This window comes from Hypanus sabinus, chromosome 30 (assembly GCF_030144855.1).
Source record: "Hypanus sabinus isolate sHypSab1 chromosome 30, sHypSab1.hap1, whole genome shotgun sequence".
Lineage (NCBI taxonomy): Eukaryota > Metazoa > Chordata > Chondrichthyes > Myliobatiformes > Dasyatidae > Hypanus > Hypanus sabinus.
The window spans coordinates 31,790,362-31,810,920 of record NC_082735.1 but is presented as its reverse complement, the minus strand read 5'-3'; the positions used below and the strand labels follow the sequence as shown (position 1 = coordinate 31,810,920).

General features: G+C 48.3%; 1 protein-coding gene across 2 annotated transcripts in view; it reads right to left on the bottom strand.

Moving 5' to 3' along the window:
- The window catches only part of LOC132383512 (S100P-binding protein-like), a 78,214-nt gene extending 61,035 nt beyond the window's left edge, over positions 1-17,179 (bottom strand). For both annotated transcript variants that reach the window (XM_059954557.1, XM_059954556.1), the window contains exon 1: positions 16,962-17,179. The gene's annotated coding sequence lies outside the window, so the exon portion shown is untranslated. The remainder of the gene's footprint in view (positions 1-16,961) is intronic.
- Positions 17,180-20,559: the final 3,380 nt, after the last annotated feature.

Here is a 20,559-nt window from a genome sequence, read left to right as displayed (position 1 = left end):
CTGTATCAATCTTGTATTGTTTTATCAACAGTTTTCACCATATGTTAATGTGAAGAGTGAACAGTAAATGGTTAATCTTACTGCGATCTGGTTCTTATTAACTGGTTTATCTCGACGTTGAATTCGGCGTTATCAGTACACGCGAAGGAGAACGTTACATGTTTATTGGGTTCAAGTGTATTAACATTTTTGACTCAAAGCGTAGGAGATTACGCAACATTAAGGCATCGTCTGTTGAATGGGAAAATTCGAGCAGTGACATCATAGAGCAAGCTTTGCATCACAATGAGAACAGATATCACAATTAGATGGTGTTGAAGAATCTACCCTGTTTTACCATATTTTACTGTAGTGGAATTTACCTCATTATCAAACAAAATTAAAGATGCAGACCTCAGCATACAATTGACCCTTTAATACGTGATCATGGGAAACCATTGCCTTAGAACCCCGCCAATGTCGGGCTACATCTTAAATTTATACAGTAAATTTTGGGCATTAACCAACAGCTAAACATACATAGTCAGTGATTTCAAGAAGCACTTGTTAAGTATCAGCTGGTGCACAAATGCTTCTGCACGGTACACAAAATTAGAACCACACGTCCTTATTCAGTTCCTCTATTAATCAGACAGTTCAGACAAAGGTCAGCAATACTTCATTACTGACATAATCTATTGTTAGCTAGCACAAGCAAAGCGTCATCTGTCTCTTATCCTGTCACCCCCATGACCCAAATCTTGAGCAACACTTAAGCTAGTCAAGTTCAACAACAAAATTTAACCCAACATTTAATTCTCTTCTTAATTTTCTTCCACAGATGGTCTCCTGAAGAAATCTCAAGCACCTACAGTACAGAAGAGGGAGGTAGACCAGCAACAAGTGATCTGTTGAATCCTGAATGACATGGACAGCTGGAACTACTCAACAAGAGACTACATGAATGAAATGGACTGAATTTTGAAGGGTTTGTCTCGCCTGCCTGCCTGGCAGCATTTGAGAAAGGGAAAAGCAACCCGTCTAACAGATAAGGAAATACTGGTCTACGTGAGCAGCAATAGCTCATGAATACACAGGCAGCATGTTCAGAACAGCAGGCGTGGCTGGGCATTGTGCTAAATTCAAGTTCAAGTTTAATTGTCATTCAACCACACACATGAATACAGCCGAAAGAAAAGAGTTTGTCCGGGGTCAAGGTGCAAATCACAGTACCAACAGCCTCACACAGCACACAACACATAAGTCAAGTTTATTGTCATTTAACTATATACGTATAATATTGAAATGTACAGTATATAATCTATATATTGTATATAGAAACAGGACAATGTTTCTCTGAACCAGGGTGTAAAGGACAATAGTACACCTAACACACAATAATTTATGAAGGTAAGAATAAAATCTACAAATAAATCACACATTAATAACAAACTAAAGTGCATTAATTAAATACTGTAAGCTACGGGTCAGACTAACCAGTGACACCTCGAATGCGATGCGGCAGGGAGTTCAGAAGCCTAACGGCCTGAGGGAAGACAACGTTTTGCATCCTGACATCGGAGTCTCCTGCCTGAGTCAAAGTATAATTATGATAACAGAAAAAAATACACTAGACACAAGAATAATACAGCACAGTACAGGCCCTTTGGCCCTCGATATATCCCATTACAAAATAATTATTAATAAAAAACAGTAACATAATCCAGGTTCCCAGGTGTCATGGCTTGTAGATTGATAGTACAGCATACTCTGGGGATTCAGATAACACCACAGTCACTGGGCCCTGTCAAGAGAAGGGAGACTGAGAAGCTAAGCAATGTATGTACCACATATATTGGTAACACACCATGTTCACAGTACATTGTCTATATTAGGGGATACTGTACAGCTGGGGTTCCCAACCTGGGGTCCACGGATTCTCGGTTAATGGTAGGGGTCCATGGCATAATAAAGGTTGGGAACTTCTGTTCTAAAATTATGAAATTATGGATAGCAGATATAAATTTGCTATTAGCGGTTGGTGCAATCTTAACTTACCTTAACCTTTTTACCTTATCTTAATTAAAACGAGGACATAAAGACTCCAGAACTGGTCCTCGGGAAATAAAGCCTGCTCACAATTTAACTTCAGCCTGATACATTGAAGGCTATTGAAACCAGTCGTGGAGTGAAGGGTTTTCTAAGTGTGTTTTATTGAAACTATGCAGTGGAAGGTGATTAATGAATGCTTACAACGGACTGCAGGCACTGGGATCTGCAGCAATACACAATCTACTGGAAAATTTAGCGGGTTGAGTGGCATCGGTGGGAGGAAAGACACTGTTGGCACTCCGAGCCAAAACACTGCATCAGAATCAGAATCAGGTTTATTATCACCGGCATGTGACGTGAAATTTGTTAACTTAGCTGCAGCTGTTCATTGCGATACATAATCTAGCAGAGAGAAAAAATTAATAATAAATAAAATAAACATAATAATAAATAAACAAGTAGATCAATTATGTATATTGAATAGATTTTTTTTAATGTGCAGAAACAGAAATACTGTATTTTTAAAAAAGTGAGGTAGTGTCCGAAACTTCAATGTCCATTTAGGAATCGGATGGCAGAGGGGAAGAAGCTGTTCCTGAATCGCTGAGTGTGTGCCTTCAGGCTTCAGTACCTTCTCCCTGATGGTAACAGTGAGAAAAGGGCTGGAGGTCCTTAATAATGGACACTGAGAATGGAGAAATGAGGTGGCCAGCACAGTGAGGAGAGCCTTCTCTCGTAACCTTAGATGCCCTTGCTAATCAAGAACCTATCAACCTCCAGTTTAAATATACCCAATGACTTAGCCTCCACAGCCATGAATTCCATAGATTCAGCACCCTTTGGTTAAAGAAATTCCTCATCATCTCTGTTCTAAAGGGATGTCCTATTCTGAGGCTGGGCCCTCTGATCCTACACCACCCACCCCCCACCCGCCACTATATGAAACATCCTATCCTTGTCCACTCTACCTTGGCCATTCAATCTTCAATAAATTTCATTCAGATCTCCGTCACTCTTCTAAACTCCACTGAGTAAAGGCCCATAGCAATCAAACGCTCCTCATACTCTAACCCTTTCATTCCCAGGAAGATACTCATGAGCCTCCTCTTGACCCCCTCCAATGCCAGCACATCTCTTTTTTAGATAAGAGGTCCAAAACTGCTCACAATATTCCCAGTGCAGTCTAACCACTACCTTATCAATCCTTAGCATACATCTCCGATGTTGTGATGTCATGTCAGTTCACTTCTCAGACCACTGCCTACAGGAGGGTCATTAAGTAGGCGGGGAGACATGGAAGCTGAATGTAAGGATGCTGACTCCAGAACCTGAAGAGAGATTACACAAGCTGAAAAAGAGTGAAATCCCTCTTGATTCTCTGGTGTACTGGCAGTTTGTCCCAGAACAGGCTTTGAGAGAAACTTATAATCTACATTCAACAGTGATAAACATTGCCAATTTCTGACATCTTCCTTGTTCTTCTTCTGCTTCTCAATGAAGGTGACGATAATCTTTCATCACCTGATATATTATAGAATCAGAAACAGGTTATTATCACTGGTGTATGTCGTGAAATCTGTTAATTGAGCAGCAGCAGCACAATGCAATACATGATAAATACAGAAAAAAATCATTTACACTAATTACATATGTATACAAAATAGTTAAATTAAAAATAGTGCAAAAACAGAAATAATAAAAAAGTGAGGTAGTGTTTGTGTGTGCAAAGTTCAGTTAGGAATCGGATGGCAGAGGGCCTGGTGGTAACAATGAGATGAGGGTATGTCCTGGGTGATGAGGGACATCACCTTTCTGAGGCATCGCTCCTTGAAGATGTCTTTGATACTACAGAGGCTAGTCCCTACGACAATGCTGATTAATGTTACAACTTTATGTAGCTTCTTTCAATCCTGTCCAAGAGTTTGCAGATCCTTAATTAACGAAGGTATCACTGATATCTTTATTGTGAGGTAGTGTTCGGGGGTTCATTGTCCACTCAGTAATCTGATGGCGGAGGGGAAGAAGTTGTTCCTGAAAAATCGAGTGTGCACCTTCAGGCTCCTCTACTTCCTCCTTGATGGTAGCAATGAGAAGAGGGCATGTCCTGGGAGAGGTCCTTAATGACTTCAATTTAGTCACACGATTATGGTAGGGCAACCTCCTGCGGAAAAAAAAGCCACATCAGCTCTTACTCCAAGCTCACACATATTATGCAGTGTTCACACCATGCATCTTGCTTTGCAGGTCCAGAGCTTGCGGTTTTAAAGGTTAAAGTCGCATTGTCGCAGGCTACGTTCTGCCTGCCCCAGGTTTAGCAAGTTCTGCACTGTTTGTGCACTGAGCTCCAGGCAATGGTCTCCCGTCAGGGATGGGCACCCCGTCGATGTTTCTGCGGGGAGATCAGCCCGGCTCCCCGTTAAAGTTGTCGCCCCCAGCGGTTTCTGGTCTGTGCTGGTGTTCTTGGCCTCCCGCACCATGTGGCTGCTGGTCTCCAGTGTCACTGGGCTGATAAACTCCATAGCAGGTTCCTAACTATCACGCTCCTTCACACACCAGTTCCCTTTGCCTGCAACATCATCGTCAGCTGGTGAAGTTACACCCTGGGACACACGAAGGCACACACTCAGCAGCTTCCTCACCTCCGCCGTCAGTGAGCCCCCGGACACCGTCACTCTGTTTTTGCACTGCTTGCTAAATTTATATAACAACAGTTCCGAATTGTCTTGCTGCTCATTTCTCGACAACCATCAGGGACAAAAACCACTGCTTTTTGAACACAAGGTCACGCAGCTGGTGCTATTTAAAAATTGTTCACTCTAAGTATGGTGTAGTGTTTAACGGCCACACAGGTGCATGTGTGATGGGTGTTAGTCAGAAACTTCGGCAATAGTTTCCTGTCCCAATTGTGCAGCAAAGTGTCCCAAATCAGTGGCCACCCTGATTCACTGAGTGTGTACACACCTGCTTGTTAATGCAAACATCTAATCAGCAATTCACTGTATAAAAGCATTTAGACACGATCTAGGGTTTAGTTGTCATTCAGATTAAATATCGGAATGGGGAAAAAATATAATCTAAGAGACACTGACTGTGGAATGATTGTTGGTGCCAGATGGGATTGTTCGGAGTATCTCAGAAGCTGCTGATGTCCTGGGATTTTCACACACAACAATCCTGAGCAGGGGTTCCCAATCTGGGGTCCACGGACCTTTGCTTAACGGCATTGGTCCATCGCATTAAAAAAAGGTTAGGGACTCCTAGTCTAGCGTTTACAGAGAGTGGGTAAAAAATATGAAACATCCAGTGAGCACCAGTTCTGTGGGCAAAAACGCTTTGTTAATGAGAGGGGTCAGAGGAGAATGGCCAGACTGGCTTGACTTCTGTCACCTTTTCTCACTTGTCACCGTTCTCTGAGGTCCCCTAACCTTTGGGCATCCATCCCTGCTTCTTCCCCTTCCCTTGACTGAATCATGGCAAGAGTCCGGCAGCTTTGGCTGGCTGGGCCTGCTGCCCTCTTGGCAGGCGGAAGATGAGGGGTGGGGGCATGTTCTCATTCCTTGAGGATCTGTTGGCAGCTCCTACTCTTATTAACTCCGCCATGGATGGTCTCAAGCCTGCCTATGAAAGGAGGAGGGTTGGACATCCAATTAGCAATCCTAACTCAAAAAGAACAATAGATACACCAAGGCCCAAATCCTTGGAGAGGTAAAATCTTGAATTAAGGGTTATGGGGAAAAGGCAGGTAGGTGGAGATGAGTCCATGGCCAGATCATCCATGATCTTAGTGAATGGCGGGGCAGGCTCGATGGGCCAGATGGCCGACTCCTGCTCCTCTTTCTTAGGTTTTCATGTTGTTATGAAGTCATGAGGTGAAAGTGGAAGACACAGAGCCGATCGACCCTCGATCATCTGGGAGACGGGTCCAGGATAGACAACTCTGGGGAGCTGCTGTTGGCAGCCTAAGCCCCAGAAGAGGTGACGGGCTTAAAAACAACCTCCCCTCTTACTGCCCAGGCCTAAGTACGAGCACACTTGGATCAGGCCCAGTGGACGTGTCCTGCATCCCCACCCGGGGAGCTGCTGCTGATCACTTTGCAATCCCTGGGCTGTTTGCAGTCCTAGTAGATGACAGCATTGGACTGGGCTGCCCCATGCCCTGGTTTGTCACAGCCACGGTATGCCCGAGGCAAACCTGCATGCGCCATGTTTCTACGGTTTACAGACACGGAGGGCAGCTGGATGATGACTCCCTTCTCAGATTCAGATTTATTTAATCACGTCCGCTTCGGAACATACAGTGAAAGTGGTTGTTTGCGTTAACAACCAACAGAACCTAAGGAAGTCACAAACACGAGGAAGTCTGCAGAAGCCAGAAGTCCAAAGGAGCACACACAAAATGCTGGAGGAACTCAGCAGGCCAGGCTTTTACCCTGATGAAGTACTCCAACCTGACACACATTGTGAAGTGCTTTTCACACCATGCGTCTTGCTTTGCATACCCAAAGCCTGTGGTTTTAAAGGTTAAAGGCACGTTGCCGCAGGCTACGTTCTGCCTGCCCCAGGTTTAGCAAGTTTTGCACTGTTTGTGCACTGAGCTCCAGGCAATGGTCTCCCGTCAGGGATGGGCACCCTGCCGATGTTGCTGAGAGGAGATCAGCCCGGCTCCCCGTTGATGTTGTTGCCCTCAGCGGTTTCTGATCTGTGGTGGTATTCTCGGCCTCCCGCAGCTGGGGTGCAGTGGACATTGTGTTCCTCCTTTTCTTTTACAAAATTCCTTTATTACTGTGGTGAACTACGTATTCCTGTCTGGACACGCCCCCTGCTGACAGCTCCTGTGGCTCCTCCCACAGACCCCGGTATAAAGGCGATTGAGGCCTGAGCCCGGCCTCTCAGTCTCCAGGATGTAGTATGGTGGTCAACCACTGCTTGTTCCTTCTTCCAGTCAATAAAAGCCGATATCTCGCCTTACGTCTCAGAGTGAGTTATTGATGGTGCATCAATTTTATTGACTGGAAGTTTTAAAACATTGGAACCGTTTTACGTCCAGAAAGATTGGTTTTGGACCCCCAAGACCCTGAAGCAGCTCTTGCCTTTGAACTCTGGCTTGCATGCTTCCAGTCATACTTGGAGGAGGTTAGTGCAACTGAACCCGCTGTTATGCACAGCATTCTCCTCTCGAGAGTCACCCCAAAAGTTTATTCCATTATCCGGGACCTGCCGACCTACGAAGGGGCACTGGACGCCCTCAAAAGACAGTACCTGCGGCCAGTGAACACCGTCTAAGCAGAACATCATTTAGCTACGCGCCAACAGCAGCCTGCAGAGTCGTGCGCCCAGTTTTTCCGAGCTCTACAGACGCTCGTCCGAACTTATGACTGCAAAATGCTCACGGCGGAACAACATGCGGAGCTGCTAGTACGAGACCCCTTTGTGACAGGAATTCGGTCAGTGTACGTGCGCCAGCGGTTGCTGGAAAATGCTGATCTTACCTTACGCTCAGCGATCGAGACGGCTGACATGCTGGAAGCTGCTCTGTACAACGCTGACGCTGTCCAGCCGTGCGATTCCCCGCCAGTTCCGTGGACAACTCAGACCCTGCCGCCGCCGGTTCCCGTGAGCGAATTCGCCAACGCTGCTGCCAGTCGTGATTCCACGAACTCCCCGAACCCAACCACGGTGGCGGCCAGGCGAAAGCCCGAGCTGTGTTATTTCTGCGGACTTGAACAGCACCTCCAAAAACGCTGCCCGGCCCGAGAAGCGACCTGCTCCAGCTGCAGGAAGAAGGGCCATTTCGCCAAGGTCTGTAAGTCTAAACCATGAATGGGGTCGAGCAGCGCTGCGTGTGAGATGTGGGGGCCGCCATCTTGCATGCCCGGATGTGGGCGGCCATCTTTGTCAGCGTCAACATGCCCCGCCCCCTACCCACCGATGCTTACCGGGCACCAAGATGGCAGTTCAACTCTGGCCACTGTAACCCTCGACCAAAGCGCCCCACACCAGCTTGCAAGGCCAATGACGGACATCCTGGTGGAGGGGCACAGGACTAGCTGCCTGTTGGACATGGGCAGCACAGAGTTTTATTGACCTGGGCACAGTGCAACGCTGTGGACTCGTGACACGGCCGGTAAGTCAGAGGGTCACCTTGGATTCTGGGTCGCATTCCACAGACATCTGGGTGGGTTGTGTAGTGACATTGGTGGTGCAGGGCACAGAATATAGGAACTTTGCGCTACTGGTCATGCCTCAACTGTGCGCACCTGTGCTATTGGGGCTGGACTTCCAGAGCCACCTCGAAAGTGTGACTATGGCATATGACGGGCCCCTCCCACCACTCACTGTCAGGAATCCTCAGTTTGGTGGGACTTCACCGTATACCCCGCTACTGACCACACACACACACACTGAACCACATGTCCCGCCCAGCGCCATGCTGACAGCTACGCTACCGACACCACTTGCAGCCTCTCCACCCTCAAGATCCCTCCCCCATTGCTGTTCGCCAACCTGACCCCCGACTGTAAACCTGTGGCAACTAAAAGCAGGAGGTACAGCGCGGGGGACAGGGCCTTCATTCAGTCAGAGGTGCAGCGGCTGCTCAGGGAGGGGATCATTGAGCCAAGCTCAAGCCCTTGGAGGGCCCAGGTGGTCATTGTTCGGACTGGGCAGAAAAATAGGATGGTCGTGGACTATAGTCAAACCATCAATAGGACGTGTACCCCCTACCCCGCATCACGGATATGGTCAACCAGATAGCTCAGTACAAGGTGTACTCGACAATAGATCTGAAATCCGCTTATCACCAGCTTCCCATCCGCCCAGAGGACCGCCCCTACACTGCCTTCGAGGCGGGCGGCAGGCTCTATCACTTCCTGCGCGTCCCCTTCGGTGTCACAAATGGTGTCTCTGTCTTCCAGAGGGAAATGGATTGGATGGTGGACCAGTACCTACTGAAGGCCACATTTTCCTATCTGGATAACATCACCATCTGTGGTCGCGACTGGTTGGATCACAACGCCAACCTCCAACGATTTTTCCAAGTGGCCGCAGCTCTGAACCCTATTTATAACAGGGACAAGTGTGTGTTCGGAACCACTCGACTCGCTATCCTTGGGTATGTCGTGGGTAACTGGGTCATTGGCCCTGATCCCGACCGTATGCGCCCCCTGTTAGAACTGCCTCTTCCCACCACTCTCAAAGCCCTCAGACGGTGCCTGGGTTTTTTTTCCTATTATGCCCAATGGGTCCCCCATTACGCAGACAAGGCCTGCTCCCGGTCAAGTCTACCACATTTCCCCTCTCTGCTGAGGCCCGCGCGGCCTTCAGCTGCATTAAAGAGGACATTGCCAAAGCTACGATGCATGCGGTAGACGAGACCGTTCCCTTCCAAGTAGGGAGTGACGCCTCCGACTTCACACTGGCTGCTACCCTCAATCAGGAAGGCAGGTCAGTAGCATTCTTTTCTTGTACCCTTCAAGGCTCTGAAATTCGGCACTCCGCGGTGGAGAAAGAAGCCCAGGCCATAGTGGAAGCTATTAGGCACTGGAGGTACTATCTCGCCGGCAAAAGGTTCACCTTGCTGGCCAACCAGTACTCGGTTGCATTCATGTTCAGCAACCAACAGCGGGGCAAAATCAAAAATGATAAAATTTTGCGGTGGAGAATAGAACTCTCCACCTACAACTATGATATCCTGTACCGGCCTGGAAGGCTCAATGAGCCCCCTGATGCCCTATCCCGGGGAACATGTGCTAGCACACAGCTCGGCCAGCTGTACGCCCTTCATGCACATCTTTGCCATCCGGGGGTTACCCGATTTTACCATTTCATGAAAGCCCGGAACCTGCTGTACTCCCTGGAGGACATCAGGACGATGACCAGGAACTGCCAAATCTGCGCTGAGTGCAAACCGCACTTCTACCATCCTGAAACGGCACAACTTGTCAAGGCCACCTGCCCTTTTGAGCGACTGAGTGTTGACTTTAAGGGCCCCCTTCCCTCCACCGACCGCAATGTCTATTTTCTCAACATTATCGACGAGTACTTGTGGTTCCCCTTTGCCATCCCCTGCCCCAACACCACTACCACGTCCATCATAAAAGCCCTGCGCCAGCTCTTCACTCTGTTCGGATATCCCTGCTATATCCACAGTGATAGAGGATCCTCCTTTATGAGTGACGAGCTGCGCCAGTACCTGCTAGCTAGGGGCATTGCTACTAGTCGGACCACGAGCTATAAGCCCCGAGGAAATGGACAGGTGGAGAGTGAGAATGCCACAGTGTGGAAGGCCACACTTTTAGCCCTTAAGTCAAAAGGGTTGCCAGTCTCTCGATGGCAGGAGGTCCTCCCTGAGGCACTCCACTCTATCCGCTCCCTGTTATGTACGTCCACCAATGCCACCCCTCACGAACGCCTATTCTCTTTTCCCAGGAAGTCTGTCACTGGGACCACCCTACCAGTTTGGCTGACGTCCCCAGGGCCAGTGCTGCTCCGGAAACATGTGAGGAGTAATAAATACTCCCCGCTGGTCAAGAGGGTTCACCTTCTACATGCGAACCCCCAGTATGCCTACGTGGTCTTAACTGATGGGCGGGAGGACACAGTCTCCGTCCGCGACCTGGCGCCCGCAGGAGCAGCAGATCACTACCCCGAACACTCCCCGGTAACTATGAACCCTGTACCCGAGGTGACACCGCGCACACCGAGCCCTACACAGACTCCTCACGACACTCATATACCAGGCGTTTCGTACGCGCATATACCAAGCGCCTCACACATGCGTGAGGGATCACTGACGCCTAGTGGGCTGTCACTTCCAGTTAGGCCGGAACCAGCACAACCTCCGTCTCCGGTGCAATCACCACCGGCACCTGTGCAATCACCACCACCTGCATCTGTGCAATCACCACCACCGGCACCTGTGTAATCACCACCACCTGCATCTGTGCAATCACCACCACCGGCACCTGTGCAATCACCACCACCGGCACCTGTGTAATCACCACCACCTGCATCTGTGCAATCACCACCACCGGCACCTGTGCAATCACCACCACCGGCACCTGTGCAATCACAGCCGGTGCTACGTAGATCGCAGCGACAGGTTCGACCACCCGATAGACTTAACCTGTAAGAAACTTTGCCACATGGGGACTCTTTTTCAAACAAAGTGGGGGGTGAATGTGGTGAACTACATATTCCTGTCTGGACACGCCCCCCCCCCCCCCCCGCTGACTGCTCCTGCGGCTCCTCCCACAGACCCCGGTATAAAGACAATTGAGGTCTGAGCCCGGCCTCTCAGTCTCCAGGATGTAGTATGGTGGTCAACCACTGCTTGTTCCTTCTTCCAGTCAATAAAAGCCGATATCTCGCCTTTACGTCTCAGAGTGAGTTATTGATGGTGCATCAATTACAAATATCGGAGCTATACAATATATACAAAACAGTGACTAATACAATCACTTCACTACAAATAGACAATACACATTACACCAAAATGTTCCCATCTCTATCAATGATGGCATTTACACCCCGCGGAGCCCAATAGTCCCGGAACACCTCTAAGGTCGCCTTGGACTGCGCATGTTCCTCTTCAATATTTACCCGAGCACGAACATACCCTCCTCGACACCCACAAGCCCATTCAGGGATGCAGGTAGGAGGTATCTGTATGGGCTGCTGCTCCACACCCTCCACTTCCTTGCCCTTGTCCACCGTCCCGACACACCATGGTGCTCAGTCTTTCCATCTGGAAGTGAGGAGGGTCCCCACTGGAAGTCCCTTTACGAGGGGGTTCTTCCCACGCACCTGGGAGATCTCGGCTGGAGGGTGCTGCATAGAACGGTGCCCTGCAATAAGTTCTTTAGGTTGTACACGGATCTCCCACCCACGTGTCATTTCTGTGGGCTGGAGGAGACCGTGTACCACATGTACCCGGAGTGTGCGAGGCTGCAGCCCCTTTTTGCGTATTTGCGCGGGCCGCTTTTCGCCTTTTGTTTGCACTTTAGCCCCACCCTACTTATATATGGTCATCCAGTAAGGAGGGGGGGGGCATGGAGGGAAGAGGATGTCCTTGTTAACTTGCTCCTGGGGCTGGCGAAAACAGCCACCCGAGGGTCTTGGAAACGGGTGGCGGGAGGATCTGCCTGGCAATGCTTAGAGGGCTTCCTGGTTTCCAGCGTCACCGGGCTGATGAACTCCATTGCAGGTTCTTAGCGATCATGCCCCTTCACACACCTTCCATTCCGCCAGTTCCTTTGCCCACAACATCATCATCAGCCAGGAAAGAGCAAGCGGTCGACGTTTCGGGCCAAGACCCTTCATCGGGACTTCCAAGGTCGGAAAACTAAGGAAGTGCTGGGGGTTAGCCCACAAGTGGCACAAACGTTCCAGCGCCAGCGTGGCGTGCCCGCAAGGTTCAGCTGAACAGCACGAACAACTTTAGGATGGTGGTGAATATTGGTGGCTCTGGTTGAGTTGTTTGATGTGCTATCAGAGGAGATAACTCCTTGAACAAACGATCGATATAGACACTGTCTACGGACCCCTAAGAGCTGAAGAGATGCCAGCCAATAGAAGTGAAATGTCAACTGAAGGTTAGCCAATCAGGAACGAGGGAAGTGAACAGGGTCCTACATAAACATGAGTGCTGCCTGAGAGGAGCACCTCGGCTGGTGACGGAACGCCTGCAAGCTAATCACCAAGCTCGGCGGACAGCGCGACATCAAACTCTCGACAAGGCCCTCAACACAAGAACTCCGCAGGCGCTGCGAGTCTCGGCAACGCGCGCAAAATGTTGGCGGAACTCAGAAAGTCGAGTGAGTACAGGGAAGTAAAGAGTTGACCCTTCATCAGGACTGGAAAAGGGGGGGTGGTGGTTAGAAGCCAGAATAAGAAGGTGGGGGGGAGCACAAGCTATCAGCAGGTCAAATCCTCCATCTGCCCCTACACCTTTGCCCTCACCACCACTATTTAAGCTGCCCTTCTAGGTGTGGTGCTAGTCTGTTGGGGTTATCAACTACAACCAGCTACCTCTGCATCGGTGAGACCCCTCGCAGATGAGGGATCACGATGTTGAGCCCCGTAGCTCTGTCCACCGCCAAAGGCAGAACCTCCCAGTGGCCACTCATTTCAATTGGTCTTCCCATTTTAATTCTTATATATCTGCCCATGACCTCTTCCACTGCCGTGATGTGGCCGATCGAAGGCTGAAGGAGCAACACTTCATAATTCATCCAGTTAGTCTCCAACCTGACAGAGGGGAGAAGACACCTAGAACAAAAAGGTGGGGGTAGGGGGAGGAGGAGGATAGCTAGGCGGTAATAGGTGAAACCAGCTGAGTAGGAAAGATAGAAGTATTTTAAGTATTTATAGCACAGTGTGTTGACGGGGTAACGGATAGAGAGAGAAATAGAATAGTTGAGCAGATAAACTGCCTAGGAGAAGAAACTTTGAAGATAGCTTGAAGTTTTTGTTTTAACAGCCCTTTAGTGCTTTGAAGAAGAAAGCTATTTAGTGTTCAGAATCAGTGGTGGAAAGCATACTACAAAGAGAAACACTTTGATACACATCTTTCATTATAAATTCATAGATAAATTTTAATAGAACTGGTTATACGAAGGAAGCTGCAAAACATCTCTAGATGATTCATTGCAATTCAACGAATTTTGTGGGTTCTTTTTCCTTTGGCCACAACACGAGTGAACTGTTGGCACTTGCTAAATCATGAAAAAGAACCTGACAAGATGTAATAAAACCACAGAGAAAGGTTTTCACGAATACACCAAGTAAAGTCAATTCTACATTATACTTATTGCACAATAGCAGGTCTTCTTTCTTTTCATGTTTTTAAAGATAAAATGCCAGAATTCCTCAAAGATCTATCCAAACCCAGTCAATAGTGTAGATCGAGTTCTACCCAATCCTATTCCAAACCTGCAACTTCAACAAAACTCAATTGTCAACATTCCAGATATCTTAGCTCATCACCAATATTATTGGCCTTAGGTATGACACGGATGATTGTGGTCTTCCCCCCGACCCCCCTTCACACTGGTATTCTATTCATGACCGTGATTATGCACGGCCAATTTTCTACAGAAGTGCTTTGCCATTGCTGCCTTCTGGGCAGTGTCTTTACAAGACGGGTGGCCCCAGCCATTATCAATACTCTTCAGAGATAGTCTGCCTGGCGTCAGTGGTCGCATAACCAGGACTTGTGATCTGCACCAGCTGCTCATACAACCATCCACCACCTGCTCCCACGGCTTCACATGACCCTGTTCAGAGGTGGAGGAAGGGACTAAGCAGGTGCTACACCTTGCCCAGATGTGTCCTGCAGGAAGGAGTGCCCTCCACCTCCTTTGATAGGGACGTATCTCTAACCTGCCACCCGTTTCTTAGCTCAGTACCCAAATAAAATGTTAAGTAAATGTCAGACACAAGAAATTGATTGCATGGATTGACATTACGTGGGATATGCTGTTGGTATTGGAATTTCTTTGTTACAGTCACATCAGCTGAGATACAATGAAAAGCTTTGTTTCCAATGCCGTCTGAACTGATCACTCCATACATTATTGTATCCAGGCAGGCCCACAGTCACTGAAATCACTGACAGCAAGATCCCTGCCACATCCCCTACCCCTCCGCTTTCTGCAGGGGTCGCTCCCTCTGAGATTTCCTTGTCCACTCGTTCATTCGTCCCTCCCCACTAATCTCTCACCAGGCACCTTCCACTACAAGTGGGCCAAGTGCTACATCTGCCCATGCGCTTCCTCCCTCACCTCCATTCAGGGCCCCAAACAGTCCTTCCAGGTGAGGCGGCACTTCCCCTGTGAATCTGCTGGGGTCACCTATTGTGTCCAGAACTCCCAAAGTGGCCCCCTGTACACTGGCGAGACCCGTCGTGTATTGGGGGACCCCTTCACCGAGCAACCCCTGCACCAAGTGGGACCAAACATCTTAATTCTGATTCCCATTCCCGTTCTGATGTGTCAATCCATGGCTTCCTCACGAGCTTAGACGAGGCCACCCTGAAGGTGGAGGAGCAACACTTTCCAGTAAACAAATTCCTCCTCCCCTTCCTCTATTCCCCATTCTGACCTTTTACCTTGTCTCACCTACCTATTACTTCCTCCTGCGTCTCCTCCTACTGTCCACTCTCCTCTCCTATCAGATTAAGTCTTCTCCAGTCTTCGACCTTTTTCACCCACTTGGCTTCACCTATCACCTTCCAGCTCACCATTTTCCCTTCCCCCTCACCATTTTATAAAGATATCTTCCCTGGCCCCCTACCCTCTCAGTCTTGGCCCAAAATGTCATCTGTTTACTCTCTTCAGTAGATGCTGCCTGACCTGCTGAGCTCCTCCAGCATTTTGTCTGGGTGACTTAGGACGGTTCCATGTTTGCTGGTACATCGTGTCACGTGCAAGATGTGACACGCGTGACTCAGCATGATATTTCCTCATCTGCTGAGCTGACGTGCTCACTTGTAGCACGTGCGTGAATTGACCTCACGTGCCAGTGCCTGGTCTTGCACGTTCGTGGAATTTCATTTTCCACGTCTGGATTAGGTTCAGCGTGAGCTTTATTTGTCACCCGTACATTGAAACACTGAAACGTACGGTGAAATGTGTCATTTGCGTCAATGACCAACGCAGCCCAAGGATTGCCCAGCACACTTCCGACATTAGCAAGCCCACACTTATTAACCCTATCCGGCCATTTCTGAAGCATGTTGCGTCTCTGAATGATGCCTGCTTGTTGTACTGAATAAAGACTCCTAGCTTTTAAAAACTTGCAGAAGGAGACTAAGAAGGTCATTAGGAAAGAAAAGATGAATTATGAAAGGAAGCTGGCGACTAATGGTCTCTCCGGTAACTTTGACCGCAGTCACAACAACCAAGTGTAGGAGAGCAATTTTGCAAAACACCTACACTCGCCCGCACTGGCCATCCTGACCTCCCGGTCACAGGCCATTTCAACTCTCTTTCCCACTGATCCGTCAGTCCTTGACCTTCTCCACTGCCATGGTGGAGTCTGATACAAACCAGTTAAAGCGGCATTTCGTGTTCCGCCTGGGCTGGTGGTCTACATCCTGAACTCTCCAGCTCCAGGTAACTGCTCCGTTCTCTCAACTTACAGTCCCCTCATCCCGTCACCCAGTTTATACACCTCCCCTATCTGACCCTCATTACTTCCCTCGTCTGCTACACTTATCACCTTCCTTACTTAAGTGATTCCACCAACTATAAACTGTGTTTACCTCCATCCTGCCCTCTCCCAATCTGGCTACATTTACCCCTTTTTCTCTTTCTTTATCTACCTCTAACTATCACCAACCAGCCATTGTATCCTGACTCCATTCTTCCCTCTCCACTTGTCTGGTTCCATCCATCACCTTGCCACTCCCTGTCCCAAGTTCCCTCTCACTTCCTAATACTATCTCCCCTCTAACACTCTCAGTCGTGATAAAGGGTCTCAGTGCTCGATCTCAACTATCTCTTTGCCATCATAGATGCTTCTTGACCCATTGATTTCCTCCAGCAGATTATTTGGAAGTGAGAGGCAGAGAAAAATATTTGCACACAGGCAGTTGGGTTCAGTGTAAAATCTGCACAATAACAGCCCTCTAAAAGAAAAATCTTCTTCCCTGAGGCGCTTTCCTCTTTGACTAAATGTTACAAAGAAGCAAATAATCCTTTCTTATGAGATTATGACAGTCTTACAATACTGTGCACCAGAGTAAGAAGCCAGCATTTACCTTCACTCCATTTGATGCCAAACTTCATTGGCACAGAAGTTCCATCTCTCAGGAGAAATGACCAATAATTGGCTGAATTAGAACTTCATCTACATCTTCTCAAACGTGAATGGGCCACCCTTGAGAAGCAACAAATGAGTTATTTGCTCTAATGAATCTTTCATCTTACCTTCTTTCTGTCATGTGTTTTTTTTACCAAATCGCTCCAAACACCTTCCTGATAAACTGCAAAAGACGTGTCCTGGCTACCAGCTCTGGACGTGTTTCACAGCCAATTACATCAGTAAAATTAATATGCCTTTCACTCAACTTATTCGACAGCTAGTTCTGCCTGCTCGTTGCTTCAAGCGTTCCAGGTTTTTCTGAATGCCTTTAAACACTTCAGCAGTCAAAGGAGAAGCTAGGTTGCACACGTCTTCATTCGTACTGTGTTTTGCTCTGTTTCCGGAAAAGGAAAATGAAACTTATCAGAACATAAATGAAACTTAATTGCTGTGACTTTTTTTGTGCCAGTTGCCGCTTGAAATCAAAGAGGCCACACCCACTAACACGAGAATCCCACATTCCCTGGAATTCAGTGGGATGAAGCAAACTGTTGACTCAATATTAACTGTCCTGTCAAACAAAAGAGATTCACATTAGTTTTAGTACAACTTTATCAGCACACAAGTTACCTTCACATGCCAACATACAATTAATTATCCACAGCTCCACACTTGGCTCATTGTTCTAAATCATCTCTCATTATACTTTTTTAAAAAAATTTTAATTCAATTTTCAAGGTTACATAGAATAGAATAATAGAATAATATCAGCCCTCCCCCCTACTCTTAATCCCTCCCCCCATAACATCCCTATCTAAAAAAAAACAGAGAAAAAAAAGAAAGAAAAAAAAGACTGCATGGATATCGGAAGATCCCCACATGTTCCATGGAATTCAAAATAACTTTAACATATGTATTTGTTTCTTTCCCCAGAGGACCAACATCTTTATCATCGGAGCACCTATATATATAATCCTATCTTTTGTAAATAAGGGCGCCAAATACTCAGAAATGTGTCATATTTATTCCTTAAATTATAAGTAAAATGTTATCTCTCATTATACAGAATAGCAAGAGCTTGGAGTTAACAACTGATGGGGTTTGTAACCTTCTGAGTTCAGGGTCTTTAGCGCCCATCTGTTTTTTTGTTTATGAGGCCGAGTTGCTCACTCGATGCCCAACTTATCAATTCAAGTTTTATTGTCATTCAACCACACATCAACTCATCCCTGAGGGAAAATGTGCAAGGAGTCGGCTGGATTCGAACCTGGGACCACTCGCCTCAAAATCCGGTGTGGATGCCACTACAACACCAGCCAGACTCACACAGTGCTTCGAGGTAATGTAATTTAATTCAGTTCAATTCCATTCAATTCAATTCAAGTTTTTATTGTCATTCAACCATACATGAATACCTATGAATGCAGACAAACGAGACAGCACTACTCCAGGGCCAAGGGTCAAAACATAATACCAACAGTCACACACAGCACAAAGCACTCATAACACGTGCAGGATATTAAACACATGAAATGTACCAGTAAAATCTGCCACACGAGTAAGAAGGTCTTGATCCTGAGTCCGAGAATGCAGCAGAAATCTCCAATCGACCACAATACAGCTTGTCTTCTGCCGAGCAAACACTGGGGGCAGCACCGAGTCCAGCCTGGATGCCGCGCCACACCGCCCCCTGGCGGCTGTAAACAGGTGACACCGCGGCTTGAGGCCTAGCCCTCTCTACGGCAAGGCCACACGGCAACCCCCGCCATCCGCCAATAAATCAGTGAATCAGACTGGCAGCATTCCACATTAGCAATGCTCTGAAGCGCCTTGCGATCACAAGAAAAGCAACTAAGACGGTCGCTCACTAAAAGACTGCACACCTCCTTCACAGTCCGACTCCTCCGGAGCCTCCCTTTCCCAAGCAGCAGCACGTCCAGCTCCTTCAGTTTCTCCGCCAACGATCAATTCGCTGAGGGGGATTGGGTAGGCCTGCAGTGCCTCCTGAAGGCAAAGCAATAACAGAGTGTAGAATAAAGTGCTACATTTACAGAGAAAGTGCAGTGCAGGCAGAAAATAAAGTTCAAGGTAATAGCCAAGTAGATTGTGAGGTCAACAGGCCATCTTATCGAACTAGGAAACCACTGAATGGTCTTATAAAGGCCGGATAGAATCAGTCCTTGAGCTTTCAGGCTTTGTATCTTCAGCCCAATGAGAAAGGGGAGAAGAGGGAATATGCAAAGTGAGTGGGGTCTTTCATTAATGTTGTCTGCTTTACCAAGGCAGTGAAGATAACAGACAGAATCCATAGAGGGGAGACTGGTTTTCGTTCTGCGTCCAGAACGAATGCTTTCCACGGTGCCACAATAAAAAATGTTGAGGGGCATGCCAAATCTCTTCAGCCTCCTAAGGAAGTGGAGGGTTTAGCGAGCTTTCTTGACCAAGCGATCAGTGTGGCTGGACCAGGACAGGCTGTTGGTGATGTTCACTGTTAGGAACTTGAAGATCTCAACCTGCTCCCCCGTCTGCTCACTCATTCAGCTTAAAGTTAAAGCCTGCCCCAAGCTCACCAGGCCAGGGCTTATGCCGGTTTCCGTGCGACTGAGAGTACAAGACACCACCCCCCCCCCCCCCCCCCGGATAAGATGCCGGTCTATCACGAGGTTAACCCCCAGCATTTTGCCAGTACCCATTTTCAGCTGGATGGACTGGAGCAATGTGTGGTTAAGTGCCTTGCTCAAGGACACAACGCGCTGCCTCAGCTGGGACTCAAACTCACGATCGCTAGCCCAACGCCTTAACCACTTGGCCACGCACCACACATTCATTCAGGCAGCGGTGGGAATTGAACACAGGACACTCATGTTGTAAAACATTGTATTAACCACTATGCTAACAATGTAGCGTGTCCACAACTTCCTAACGCTAGTCTGTATGTCTCTGGTATGTGGGAGGAAACCAGACAACCTGAAGGAAACCAATGTAGTCATGGGGAGAACGTGCAAACTCCTTCCAGATGACAGTGAAAATTAAATCCCGATCGACTTTCCTGATGGTGCTGTGAAGTACTGAGCTAAGAGCTGTGCTCTTTGCCAACCGAATTCATGGAACATTGACATATTCTCATCATACTCAAAAAGGTTTAGCTGTTAGACGTACACCTACACTTTCAGGGGAGCATGGGGAATAGAACCAGGCGATTTCCAAGGATGCATGCCGACCACAGCCCCAGTGCACGAGAGGGAAGACAGAAATCAGAGCATTAGCATTTGAGGAGGAACACAGGGAGCTGAGGCCCCACTGGGTGAGACGAACTGTAAGCTTTGGATCCCCAGTGAGTGACGGGGAGCACAGGATCCGGATCCCCAGTGAGTGACGGGGAGCACAGGATCCGGATCCCCAGTGAGTGACGGGGAGCACAGGATCCGGATCCCCAGTGAGTGACGGGGAGCACAGGATCCGGATCCCCAGAGAGTGACGGGGAGCACAGGATCCGGATCCCCAGTGAGTGACGGGGAGCACAGGATGCGGATCCCCAGTGAGTGACGGGGAGCACAGGATCCGGATCCCCAGTGAGTGACGGGGAGCACAGGATCCGGATCCCCAGTGAGTGACGGGGAGCACAGGATCCGGATCCCCAGAGAGTGACGGGGAGCACAGGATCCGGATCCCCAGTGAGTGACGGGGAGCACAGGATCCGGATCCCCAGTGAGTGACGGGGAG